The sequence below is a fragment of the Dermacentor andersoni genome, chromosome 10 (genome assembly GCF_023375885.2).
Source record: "Dermacentor andersoni chromosome 10, qqDerAnde1_hic_scaffold, whole genome shotgun sequence".
Taxonomy (NCBI): domain Eukaryota; kingdom Metazoa; phylum Arthropoda; class Arachnida; order Ixodida; family Ixodidae; genus Dermacentor; species Dermacentor andersoni.
In genome coordinates, this window is record NC_092823.1 from 2,407,389 (window position 1) to 2,420,144 (window position 12,756).

Below are 12,756 nucleotides of genomic sequence, written 5' to 3' on the forward strand. Positions count from 1 at the left end.
AATAAGGTCCTCATAATAGCCGCGTTTACATGAATGCGACAGTGGCGCATCACATTTCTAGCGCATCGCATACATGTAAACAGCGCTAATGCGCTAGGAAGGCGCATCGCATTAATGCGCCAGGCGAGGGTAGATTTACGGACGCCAGTCGACTCTCGCGGAGCATGTCGCATTAGGAATTATGGGAAGGAATTAGCTGCGGGACTGCCGCGCTGGTGTAAAAAAAAAAAAAAACAGCAACGCCCGATTAAGAAGCAAAATGGCGTCCCCCCCCGGCAACTTCGTTTGCCGCAGCGTGCTCTACGCGAACTTACTTCACCGCAGAGGAAACCACTGCTTTCCTTGCCATTATATCAGAATTAAATATTGGTGAGCTGCTAGATTCGCGCCGCCAACGAAATCAAGTCCACTTCGCAAAAGTACAACAAGAGATGGCTTTAATTGGATATTGTCGAACTTGGCAACAACTGCGTACCCATTGGAAGAATCTAAAGGGAAAATACAACAAGGTAAGTTGTCTTGCTGAGCTCACTGATGTTCTGAAAGGCTTTGCCAGACTCACTCATGTTTCGAAAAATATTTTTCTCGCTAGGAAAGAGAGCTACAAATGTTGAGCGGCGCGGCACCATCGAAATGGAGGTGGTACAAAGAATTAAGTGCCATTCTGTGCAACCGTCCCATGGTGGAGGCCCATCACTATGGCCTCGACAGTGACGCTGTCAGCATTACCGACGAAGACAACGCAGGTAAAACAAGTGGAACGGCTTTTTTTTTCTCCAGTGTCCATTTTCCCAGCTCGGCACTCTGACGTCGTGTTCGTAGCAGCACCCCATTTTAAGCTAATGCAAGACCAGTCGATGAGCACTGCCAAGGCAAAATTCCTAGACACACGCTATATATATGTATATGTATATATATAGCGATGGTGAGCGCACGACCTACTTCCAGTTTAGAAGCGAGTGTGGGCATAAGCACACCGAGTGTGCAAATCTGTGCTGTCAACCAGTACCAACAACTAGTAAAGCTGCATTCTCCTGATGAAATTGTGATCTCCGATCTTTTGGCACTTGAACATTCAGACAAGCAACCAGAGTTTCATGATTTCATTTATTGCAAACGCTGAAGACATTTGCATCACTGGCAAACTGGTGTTTTATTGTCCAACTTAAAAGGGGCCACATGTTAAAAAAACAGCAGCTAACATTCAAGCAGCAAAAGCAATGTGTGCATGCATAGAATATTTATGTACATGGAAACAGAAACAGAAGAACAAGAAGCAATTAATTATGCTTGTAGCAAAGCATAGCGAGAAATTGAGAAAATAAAATGTTGTGAGCAAAGGAGTTGTTTTACACATAAATGAAATCAGCAGATGTATGTTTAACGGTGAGTTATGCAATGACACCACCATCTTTTTCAATTCAGGTCAGAGTGATGACGATAGGGGTTCGCACTTTGAAAGTCTCGACTCGCCTGGTGGCAGCCAAACCTCTGAGATGAGCTCAAGCCGTAAGTGGTGTTTTCTTAATGCTACAGTCTATTCTTAGCAATGGAGTAGTGCAGTTCCTACAGGCACAGAGGGAAGAGAGGACAAATGAGTGTTTATACATGTGCGCATACCATATGGAATGTTTGTATATGTACATGTGATGGCATAAGATGGAGCCGCTGATCATGCTGCACACCGCGTTTTCTTTTTTCTACGCTAGCCCCGTAACCATGCAGAACCAAACAAACATTTCGTAAGCTCGCGTCCAACGGCGAAAGTAGAAATGACATCAGCGGCGTCATACTGCTGCTGTCTTTACACACCCACACATATGCATAAGGCACATAGCGGTTCTTCTTGCATAAACCCTTTGGTTCCCCCGAACGCACTTTGCATAATCCCAAACAATGCTAGGTAGGCAGCTACCAGCATAATGGTTTTCGTAAGATCAATGCGTCGGATCTACTTCATGTATTGTTTTCGATGCAACTGTTTGAAATGGCTTTCCCATGTGATGTAACAGTGCGACCAAAAACAAAGGTTTTACTATATTTATGGTGATTACAATTCTGCACCGTTTCTTGCAGCAACCACTGGCTCTACCATGCCACCGGCAAAGCGGGCCAGGACCAGCACCTTGGCACTGCCCGAATTACTAGAACGGCAGCATCAAAGAACAGCTGCACTACTTCAAGAGCCGAATGAAGTTCTGTTTAAGCAGCAGAAAGAGCTGCTGCAACAGGAAGATGAGAATTTTAAGGATGTGATGGCTGGCATCACAGCATCATTTCTTCAAGGAACTCAAGCGATGATGGCACAATTGGCCAGACAGCCTGTGCCAGCATTTGGGCAGATGCCATATCCATTTTCACTTAATCAGCAAGAAGGACTTTATGTATTTCCCACACAGCCTCAGGGTCAAGGCAGTAGCCCAAGTAATGCTGCTAACCAAGAGTGAAGTGAGGAAGGTCTACTTTTTGCAAATAAACACTGCTTTTAAAAACCGTGCTTCAAACAGTTTCATTTCACTGTCTTCAGAACTTCACAAGAAACAATTCACCACGATGCAGAGCGAAGTGGAAAGTTCTCAGCCAAGAAATCGCAGAGGAAATCCCGCACTTCACTAACAGAGCTTGTGTGCAGACGTCTGGTTGAAGGCTGCTGGTAAAGCTCATCCTCAGATGACCTAACATCACTAATCCTCGCATCACTCACTGTCTCTCCTCTCTCTTCACGAAAATTGTGCAAAATGCATGCAGCTACTATGACCGTCGGCATGAATTTGTAATTTATGTCAGCTCGCTTCAGTAGCACTCTCCATCGCCCCTTTAGCCTTCCAAAGGCGTGCTCCACAACATTGCGGCCGCTACTGTGGTACACATTAAATGATTCCTGCTCCTTTGAGAGCCTTCCTTGTGACGAGGTGTATCCCTTCAGTATCCAAGGCAAACCAGGATATGCAGGATCCCCCAACAGCATGAGTGGGATTGAACAGCCATTCAACATGATTTCTTGTCTTGGCAACAGCTCCTCACTCCTTTGGAACAGTGATGACTGCCTCAACACAGATGCGTCATGCGCACTTCCTGGGACATTGCAGGTAAAACTGCGAAATCTGAAACATACATGAGCATTATAATTAAGACGCATGGTAAGAACATGGTTTCAAGCAACAAGGACACTTCTATGACAACTTACAAGTGAACTGTTTGTGTGCAATCTATTCACTCACATTAACTGGCCAGCACTAATACAGTCCTTGCTACAGAAGAACAATGAACTATGGTGCAAGCAATCGAGCTTGTGGGAGGAAAGGCCACTGGTTCCCATGTTTAGCAGGAGAAAACTCCCAAGAGAAAAAGAAAGCTGAATATTTTGTGAAATGAAACTTACCGCCCTCGGTCATCTAGTACAGCCTGCACATTGTACGATGTCCACATTTTTCTGTTTACAAAGTCACGATATCCTTTCTTTGGTGCCATGATAGGGATGTGGGTACCGTCGATTGCCCCAAATATTTGAGGGAGGTGGCACCTTGCTTTAAAGTTCGTGGCAATAGCTCCAGTTTCTGAGGCAGTCGGTATACTTAGGTACTTCTTCAGGTAATGCTGTACAAGCGATTGGCAGAACATGTATACACAATTTTTAACGCTGCTTTTGTGAACACCAAATTGATTCGCTACCACCCTATATTCACTGCAGCTGGCCATTTTGAAAAGGGCAATAGCCACTCTCTTTTGCACTGGTAGTGGTTGTCGCACGCAATATGTCTTTGGCGACATGAATGGTTCCAAAAGCAGAACAAGTTCGTTGAATGAAGCTCGGCTCATTCTAAAATTATCTTTCCAGTCCTCGTCGGTGCACTCTGTTGCCACAATGCGGTCCCACCAGTCATTAGAACGAGTCTTCATCCAGACACTTCTCTGCTTCCGTTTTTTTCCCAGCAAAGACCCTATAATAGAGGAGAGAAACCATGAAATATTTCAAAAATAGCTGCTAATGCAAAGCAGCACATAAAAAATATAATTATTATAATGTACACAAACGCCACATGAAGTGCCAAATGTTGCTTGCAAGAGTAGTGCAACCAAATGCAACAGAAGACAGCATTGGGTAATGTGTGTGCTGTGGGACGATGTCAGATAGCAGTGAAATTAAGAACTTTTGTAGCCTGAAAAACGTGCTGGTCCCACTGCAGAAGCTGTTGTGATACGAATAAAGAAATCTTTATGTTAACCGCTAACTTCCAGAGTTGACGCATTTATTTTGGTCAGTTCAAATACATGTACAGGCCACACAAATGCCAACATCGTGATGGTGCGCCGCGTAAGAAAGCATCCGTTACTTTTCGCACTAGATGCAAAGCAAAGCAATCACTTTTGTCTTGTTTTGGTTATCGCGCGCAATAATGTTCTACATAGCGCTTCAAAGGCTTCATCCCGTGCGTACCAGCCACAGCGCCGGCAGCGAAAGAAAGCGCTTCTACACTGGGGAATCCGGCGTCTACAGCGAATTCTCCTGCCGCCGGAACTCCCGACTAGACGCTTGTCGCGTCGCCGACACCCACCGCAGCTGCATGGAGCTTTGACAGGCGTTTCTCTCTGCTGCATCTAGTTTTGGTACTCGGTGGGACAAACTGATCCACGGCGTCACATGGATGTTTTCGATCGCGAATTTGCGCTAAAGCTCACGCACTCGATCATAATTTCTGGACCGCGTGGCGGCAATTGTTGCCGATCACGACGCGACTTCCTAACAAACGCCACTCGCCTTCGTAACAAACGCTACTCGCCTTCGTATGCTGCCTCGTTTTGGGAGTACTAGCGGGCTTAAATGCTCTCATTAACAAGTATAGCACAGTGTCTATCTAAAAGGATCCTTTAGAGATGTTCTCCCCTTGCATGACAACCAAATCGTTGACGGCAGAGCACGTCGCCAACCCTCTTGCGCGCACAAGTGCTTTCATGTAGGCCGACCGTATCCGACGGCGTCGCTGCTGATGCTGCATGCAGGCGACAGCGTACAAGATGACGTGAAAGGTGGTCCATGCCGACAAAAGTAGCATAAGGTGGAGACGGAACGCTGCATTCCCAAGCATTTTGCACAAGCGTCAAGCTCTCGGTAGTCGGTACAGTCGGCACTCAGCCACCAACGTGCGCTCGGCGCACAACCGGAAACCAGTTACACCGGAAGTCGGCTGCACTTCCCTTATACGACACCATGTGGCGCTACGTTCTCGCGAGTTAATGCGCTACATGTAACCGGCGTCGCATAGCCTGCCCAAAATGCGCTCGGAAATGCGATGCGCCACTGTCGCATTAATGTAAACGGGGCTAATTAGTCGAAAAAGGTATTTCGCTCCATCGAGCATTCCTCCCTTGGGCTGGCGGCTCGCGCCGTCTTCCCACGCTAGCTACGTAAGATTGCAGCGCCTTGCCGGCCACTGGCATAACGTTTTCCCAGTATTGAGAGCCTCGCGAGCTCGCTCTTCACGCAGATCGGCCACTTTTTCTCCAAAGTATGCCTTGCGACGCCTCGAGATGCCCCTTTGCAAAATTGAGATGCTTCACTGCAACGCCAAAAGTTGTCCCTACTTTAGTGCCTTCTGCTGTTTTGCAAACCATGGATGTCTCACCACATGGCTCCCGAGGTTGTCTGTGCTCTGAGGCTCTTGGCGTTCTGGCTCCTTTGACACCGCTCTTAGCAGACTGTGGTTCCCAACATGGCAGCCCACACAAAGAGACAGCAAAAACACTTATGTTTGGATGCAAATTCTAGCAATTAGGGAATTGCTCCCGGCAAACTCGGGCTTCGAAATTATTCCAGGGGGTTTACTGAATGTGTTGACATAAATATTTTTTGTCCACTGCTCTTATTAAGGACGGATGAGTGAGGATTCAACTGCTATATAATCCGTTGCTTGAAACGGCCTCGCTTTGTTTACCTAATTTTAAATGAAGAAATATGCAAAGCCCACGAATATTCGCTCAAACTATTGTTGTAATTATGCGGCCTACCATGTAAAGAAGCTGTAAGTGTAATTGTAGGTTTGTATGTTGGGTATTTAGTCAGATGACATCGGATTTATCTCCGTTGTTTTCTGCAACCGGCAATTGCATGTATGAGCTCCAACACGTGGGAATTAAAAACTTCTCATTATTCACAAAATATGGAACCTATCTTTATAATTTTGATATGTCTATGCTGCTGGGATGTTAGCGAAGCTTTATCAATAGTTTTAAAGTGATCTGCAAAAGGATTTACTCACGTTTTTTGCCCAATAAGTAGGAGCCTTGTGACCGCAGGTCCGCTCGCCTGGCCCCCTGGTGGCAGAACTAGTAGATAGGGACAGTGGGAATCTCGTTAATCCACTCATGCGCGTCACTAATTAGATGACGAGGCATTTGGCTAGATACTTTTATTCGATTTCCCCCACTGGCGGTCGGGGGGTGTAGAGGAAGGCCAGGATTGCCAAGATGACCAGCGGGGCAGCGTGGTCCGTGAAGGGCGGCGGGGTTTCCCTTGGCTCCTTGATATGTGATGAATTGTATTCGGTGTGGCGTACATCCCGGCTTCCTTGTTTGTCAGCCACTTGGTTAGAAAGAGAAAAGAAAGGGAGACGACAGAGAGGTAACACGAACAAGAGAAACACGATAGAAATACAAGACGCAAGAATGAATTGCATGCAAAATTGGTTAAGAAGGACGAACATTACTCGTATTGAGGCTGGGGTGGGCTCCCACGCTAGTTTCGCTGGATGCCTTAAAGTTGGGTTGCCCTTTGTTTCCCCAGCTGGGGCCATGTATGAACCGGAAAAATCGGTACCATTGTGCTACAAAAAAAAAGAAATAGGAGTGACGCGCTGAAAAAGTAGCAACGATTATAAAGCAGACACAGATAAAAAAAATTAAATACAAAATGATTGATAATAAAATAACGTGCTAATAATAAAATAAAAGAGGCAACGTAAAAGAGAAGAGAGAGAAAAGAAAGCTGCTAGAGATGAGAGCTGATGCAAGCATCAACCAGGCAGCCAATTCCCCGAGGTCAATAGACCACTTGGTTCGAGAACCGGTTGAGGCAGATCAGACTGCCCACCAGTGCTCTGGCCGCAAGCCAGGCCAATTCCCCTTTCCGTAATCCAATTTCCTTGGCAGCCTGTTTGGTGCTTGGACAGAGGAGACCACGTGCACCGAACGCCAGGCCTAGGACCTTAACCTTCTTCTGAGGATGGCGTTCGCTCAGAACGGACACAAGGGGTTCATATTTGTCCCTCTTGTGCGTGCACATTTTCTCCAGTGTATCTGTCCTGGCATCCCAGGCGACCGCCACATCCAGAATGAATGTTTTGTCCTTCAGGTCAAGTACGATATCAGGCCGAAGCCTGGTACCGCACTTGGCTACAAGGAGGCGTTCGCCTGAAACGATCGCATTGCTGATGAAGTTATGCCGTGAGCAACGCGGCTCGTGGACGGATTCGCACATCTGGAGGATGTGGTAGGTTGTTTCTTGTGCCTTGTGGCATCTTCTGCAAAGCTTGGCCGAATCGTCTTTACTATGCCGATTGGAGAGTGTCCGTGTTGGAAACAGGTTGGGGCGCAGCCGCAAGGCTTTGATGCGGTCTCCATCACTCATGAACCTGGAGTCAGGTCTGAGCCACCTATTCCCAAATGGATCATTCTCAAAAGCGAATAGGCTTTTGTTGTTATATTTTGATCTAACTTCCTCCAGGTGTGTTTTCCTATCGGTCCGTAGGGCTTTATCCAGGGAAGAACTTTCGACGATTCCCGCCGGGACCCCGATCCTCTCCTCTAGAGTTCGTCGGGAACCATCGGGTGCGCCCTCTAGGACCGCGTCCACGATTGGGGAGCCTAGACGCTGAAGCCTCGCGAAAGACTTTATTTGATTTTCGGCCGACGCGCGAGAAAACTCCAATACGCCCAGGCCCCCTGCTCGATGAGGGGCATGCACAAGAAAGTCAGGGAAAGAGTGCGGTAGGTGGAGGATGCGTTTTACCTCCTGCCTAATGCTTCTATCAAGTGCAGAAGTAACAGGCATTACTGATAGGGAGCTGGAGGTAGCGTGTAGCAATTTAGGCACCAGTAAAGAAGAGATGCAGTGTAATTTTTGAAAGGGCTTCAATTTGGCCGAATTGATTAGGTCCAGTTCTTTCTGGATTTCGTTAATTGAAGTCTTTGGTGGCTTGTTGACAAAGAAATCGACGCCGACATATCTAATGGGCTCGTTCCGGCTCTTTGGGATGACCATGGCGTCTCCCAACCGAAGTTTGGGGACGTCATAATCAAACCATTTGAGCTGACGTGGTTGCGGACTTTGCATAATGTTGCCCGTTGTTTCACAGCAAACGGGCGCCGCGAATTTCATGCTTTCTTTCCAGCTTGGAACGTTTGGCTTTGTGTACGGGTGCTGCATTTAAGGAGCTGTGTATAACTTTATAGAGCGTCTCAAGAAAAACAATTTGTTTGAAGCTTCACACGTAAGAGGAGCGGCTTCTAAGGCGGTTTTCCTTTTTTTTTCTCCCGATAATTGTACTCATCTGCCACGTCTCTCACCACGATATGATATTTTTTGGGGGGGGTGTTTCTCCCTTGATCCTCAAGTGAACGGACTGTCCAGTAATGATGCCATTTACAAAAATCCAAAACAACAGAGGCCCGCACCTGCTCAATCAACGCCAACTCAATTTAAGGAAGGGCTGTTCAAAAGCTGATCGAAACCATCCAGTTTGGGAATACCTATTTTATGCAGTAGTTTTTATTATTATTTTTTATTGTGAGACGTGAAATCCACACCACGAAATGAACGTCCGTTTGTTACCCTTTTGTTAGCGCGGCTTCGAAATCGTGCGTTATACCAATTTAATTGTGTCCTGGTTGTCAGCACTTTGTGTTCTTCAAGAAAATGAACTAGAAGTTTATAAATTACGTGCGCAAAATTTTCCTCCATGTGCACCAATACGCCTCCACCAAAATACTTAAAAAAGAGAGAAAGCGTCCGGGGCCTTGAGATTTCGAAAATACCGTGCTGTGAAATTTTCACATCCGCCATTGGAAAGATAATTATTATCCGTCGTAAAAAAAAAGAAATCAGATTTGAAATTATCATTAAAAGTCGCCACGTTTTTCGGGGCATGGCTTGATGAAATAATTTCAGTTCAGTTCAGTTCGTTGGTTCAATTGCATTTGTCGGCTCCTTGCAACATGTTTGGATTTCATCTTTTCCAGTATTCTCAGTACTCTCGTTGTAGTACGAATTGCTGGCAGATTTTTTAGTTGTTTTGAGTTATACATTCCTGAATGATGTTTTTCTTTTCCTCAAAGCTAGCCATAGAACCAGCGCTTTCTATAAAATCATGACAATAAGAATCCAGCATATCGGTTCATCTTCGGCGCGATTAAAGTTCGGGAACTGGCGATTTTTTAATGCCGTGATCATGAAGGTTAACACCAGGTATACCAGGGGGGACGTAATGCAAGGCGTGATTTTCAGCATACCAGTCACGATATCTAATCGAATCTAATATTAAAATGGCGTTCTGAATTCTTTCGGTTCCAGATAGAACAAAGAGAAACAAAAAAAAAAAAAGAAAGCATGTGATTGATTGCCATTCAAATCTGAAGACTGCGTGGAGAAAGTGTTCCGGTTTACATTCGGAAAATCAAAATGAACGGCTAAAATTATTCTATCGTCTGGTTTCATGCGCGAGATCACGTAAAAGGCAGCCAATCTTCTTTACATGGTTTCTCTCTTTTGCTCTGTCATTTGCGCACGCAAATTTCTTCGTACGGGAATTGTATGAAGCGAAGGCGGCTGCAGACCATTTTCTTTGTTTAGTTCATGTTCGTAGGCGCAAATTACAAACCTAATACTTGGAGGAACATTTCCACTACTCTAGAGGGGCATGAACTGTAGACAGTGCACGCTTTCTCATTTCTCCAATCGCTCGCAAACACATTGCATTGCTAGTCTACAGTGGCAATACAAAGTGACGTTTCACCATGCACGTCGAAGTTCATTACCAGTACCCCGCCAGCCTCGACCGGCCGGCGAAGCGACGAGCTCAGCAGCGCATGCGCAAGGCCCGACACCACCCCAACCGAGCTTCCCTGCTTATCGGAGAGAGCAAGTGCGCGTGAACACGGGCGCGTCTGAGTATCTGGATTAAAAAAAAAAAAAAAGAAGGGTGTCCGAGATATTGACAAAGACAAGTGGTCGCAGTCGCTCTGAATCTTATCGTATTATAAAAAAACGTGGGATGGCGGCGCTTCCTCGAGGGTCAGAAAGTACAATCGTCGAACTAGGTGGCAAGTGGAGTACATCCTTCTTCTTGGAACGGCTTGCAATTGACTGCTTGAATGTGCCGACCACGCGTCGCGTGTCGCGTATAGAGCCAACCATTGGCAAGCACGCGTCTGGCGTAGCAGCATAACCGATCGCGGTTGCGATAACCCATCGTTGGCAGCGAAAAAGAAAAACACCCACACGCAGTTTGTAGCAATAACCGTACAAATCAATGTGGTTTTAAATATAGCTTCACTGGTCACAGTAGAAGGGCACCGAAACTTTCTCATGACGCACACTGCTGTAGTCCACAAAGAACAAAGCGCACAAAACATATATGATACAGCCGCACCGCATTATTTCGTGTTTTCACTATTTCATTACTTTCGTGTGCATGCGCGCTAGGGCCACGCAGGCCAGGCGTAAAAGGCAAGAAAAAAAATATGGTACGCAATCCTAAGCTTTGACTTGACTGATGTGGCACTCGCATTTATGTTCTTTACCTTAGGTGAACGCAATGCGCACACTGAACTGGAATTTCCAATAATGGAAATTCCTATTTGGCGATTTGGTTGTATGTTCGGCTAATATTTGCGTTTTTCGCCCGAGCAAGCGCTTCACTGCACGACTTTTTGCCCCTTCAATGCGGCTTCACTGCTTTGCATCCGTGTGTTGCGTTAGGCCGAACCTGCAAGCAAAAAGCCTGGGTGCCGCCATCTTGTTGAGAGCGGTGCCGGGGACACAATCGCGCCTAGCTCATTGAGTTTTCCCCCAAAACGCAAAAAATTTGACTTGATTAAACGAGAAAGATGCCACGAGTGCCCCAACAAGAAGCTTTAAGGATTACCGAAGGGTAACTGAGGGCGACGCAACGGGCTCTGGAAAGAAAGATGATGGGTGTAGCGTCACGGGGGGATCGGAATAGAGCAGATTGGGGGGTGTGCGAACAAACGCTAGTTAATGACACCAAAGTTTAAACCAAGAAAAACAAATGGGCATGCGCAGGGTATGCAATGTGGGGGGAAGATAACCGATGGTCATTAAGGGTTACAGACTGAATTCCAAGAGGAGGGAAGCGTAGCAGGGGGTGGCAGAAAGTTAGGAGGGCAGATTAGATTAGAGACTACATGGCGCCAATCAGCACGTGACCGGGGTACTTGGAGCATCGTGGGAGATGCCTTTGCCCTGCAGTGGGCGTAGCCAGGATGATGATGATGATGATGTTGATGATGAAAAGGTAGCAACAGGTCTTCGTAACGTACAGGTTAGAAAGATGAGGCACCTTTGAACAAATGAATATATTTCGCCACACTTGGGCATACGACAAGCTTGTTTTCGAGGCGCTCGGTCCCACTGCTGCGAAAATGTGCACACAAAGGCTGCACAGTAGCTGCCAGAAATCTGGCACTCTATTTTTCTTTCATATGGAATCTTTCTTCCACTTGGGGCAGCGGATTTCGGCAGGGCGAACTTGCGTGGGCGCGGTGGTTTACGGATCCAAGCGATAGTGAACTCCAAAATGCAGTGTTGGCTTTGAGTGGGATTCATATTGATCGCAAACCCCACGGCTAATCCTACCCCCATCCCCCCAAGTGGCTCTTCACAGGAGACGATCGTTCAGAGACATCGGACAAATAGGAATTCTGGTTCTTTCTTTTGGTTTCATTTATTTTTCTCGAAGCCCATAACTAGAAATTTGCTGGAGTGGCTGTCCCATTTGCGACGCAGCAAGTGCGACGCTACACACAGATGGAGTGACAGTTTAATTACTCTCGTGGTCCGCGAACCGGCATCGTTGCGTATAGTATAGGAATGGTGCGTGTCAAGTCAGTGCTCGCTTCGAGCTTGTGCTCTTCATTTTGATTGAATGAAGTCTCACCTAAGTGAGCGGGGACCGATCCCGGAGGTAGTGCAATACCGGGCCGACCTGCGGCGGAGGTGAAGCAGGCTTCAAGCACTCCGCCAACTTCCAAAAGAACCCGTATCAGATATTAAGCTGATAAGAACAGATACTACACAGAAAATTTTATTAACATGTGACTTCCATGTCAATTACCTATGTACATCGTTCTAGTGTACATCACAATGAAAGCAACAGCATAAAACAAAACAAACCAAAATCAACATGATGGTATGTACAATGAACACTTGATCATGATATTTACATGAAGTTCTTCTCCGTGGAAGGTTAATTAACATATGCCTTTGCGACCAATCGCTCTATACACCATCCTCGGACAGAGATTCATATACAGCACCCAAAATGAGTCATGGAATTGTCGATACACGGGTAGTCCAGTATTTACACCAGTCCCTCTTGGGGGTTGTTACATGGACACAAGCAATTCAAGTGTTCTGTATTCAATTTCCCAAACAAGACCTAACTCGTCTTCTGTTGACTTCGTATTCTACTCCCCCCCCTATATGATAATCATCTACATTATGTTAGCGCGACTGGAATTTCA

At 46.3% G+C, this 12,756-nt stretch overlaps 1 long non-coding RNA gene and 1 pseudogene across 1 annotated transcript; both read right to left on the reverse strand.

Moving 5' to 3' along the window:
• Positions 1-2,712: 2,712 nt before the first annotated feature.
• On the reverse strand, positions 2,713-3,937 carry LOC129382017 (uncharacterized). The gene is made up of 2 exons (XR_011890340.1): positions 3,383-3,937; positions 2,713-3,104 (listed from the first exon to the last, which is right to left on the reverse strand). It is a non-coding gene; the product is annotated as an uncharacterized lncRNA (long non-coding RNA).
• Positions 3,938-12,175: 8,238 nt separating this feature from the next.
• On the reverse strand, positions 12,176-12,329 carry LOC126519758 (U2 spliceosomal RNA; annotated as a pseudogene).
• Between the last annotated feature and the right edge of the window lie 427 nt (positions 12,330-12,756).